Genomic DNA, 1,483 nt, shown 5'->3' on the forward strand with positions numbered 1-1,483 from the left:
ACCAACTTACCGTATGCTCAGAAGTCCATTCAATTCTCGCACAAGTCTTTACCCCAATTTTCTTTCTTGTTATTTAGCTCCATTCACAGGCTTCTCTGTGGTGCTCTTCCATCTCTGAGCCCTTGACTTTTGCGATCCATTGGTCAGTTAGATTTTCTACTTCTCTCCTTCCAGCTCAGTGTTGCTTGCTGTTCATCAGAGCTGCTTGGGAAATGAAGCAGGCTGCTGTCGTGATGCCCAAACCCAGGTTCCAGGCAGCAATATTTATCATTTGCAACAAAGTTCCCCACTTCATCACACTTCAACTCTCTAGCCACCCACACACTAAAAACCAGTCAAGAGAATGTCAATCAAAGCTATGTTTTGGCAGACATAATGAATGAGACCATACCAGGGTTTGAAAGGACTGGTTTCAGGCATGAAACAAGAACCTCAGTCCAGCTGTTTGAAAATGCCATAACACAGACATAAGAAACCAGAACTACTCATCTGAAGTGGTGTTTGATCTGAAGAGTTGGTCTGGAGGGGTGATGAAATTATAGTTTACAGTGAACTGGATCCCAGACTGTTCAAAAACCCAGGATGGTTGAGTTGAAACTAAATGTTATTCCTTACAAAACATATTAAAGCAAGTTTATTCATCATTAGTACAAAATATTCTTACACTTGAGGGCTTTGACACTGCATCTTGCCTGAATTGTTGAGTATATTTAATATGTTCTGGAAACTCTCTCTGCAGCTTTAGGATCAAACACTTATGTGATAAAATAAATCTATCAATTACAAATACCCTAACAAGTCCACAACTGAGTTCTTAGTCTTTAAAGCGCACAACTCTCGAGAACATACATCTTGCACCACATGCATGTTTATTTCAAGTCAGTTGCAGTGGAATCAAACAATAACAGAATCACTGAGGAGTGTTTCAGGCTACTCCAGCATGAGCCACTTCTCTGCACGTGTCCTTTGATCCATAAAGCACTAAGCTTTTCGGTCACCTTCCAAACCCCAAAAGCAGAGATTCTGGAGTTAGATGGAGTTTCAGCTTTTGATTGCAAAGCTGCTGCTAGAAATGGGCCCCTTTCACACTGCCTCCCCTTAAATAAAGCAGTTTAAAGACCTAAAAGGTCCAGATCTCTGAAAAAGGTGTCACAAATGGCACAGTGAAGGAAAGTCAGACTTTATCTACACTGCAGTTTGTTCCGTCTCACTAAATATCCGTTTCAGTACTTTTGAGTAAAAGCATAACAGTAGCTCCTAACCTGGTGTTACTGATTACAACTTGCTCAGCAATTTTGTGCTGATGTCAGATTGCCATGTGTCAATTATTCATGTTGAAATAGAATTTAAAGCAGACCTGCTTCAAATGAACTGAGCTGGACTCGGCAGCAGCCTATCATAAACACCAAATAAATCAGAGGAGTGACTGTTTGGAGCCATCTGCCTTAATATTTAGAGAGAAATAAAGAAAAACCACAAAGAG

The sequence above is a fragment of the Astatotilapia calliptera genome, chromosome 20 (assembly GCF_900246225.1).
Source record: "Astatotilapia calliptera chromosome 20, fAstCal1.2, whole genome shotgun sequence".
Classification (NCBI taxonomy): Eukaryota; Metazoa; Chordata; class Actinopteri; order Cichliformes; family Cichlidae; genus Astatotilapia; species Astatotilapia calliptera.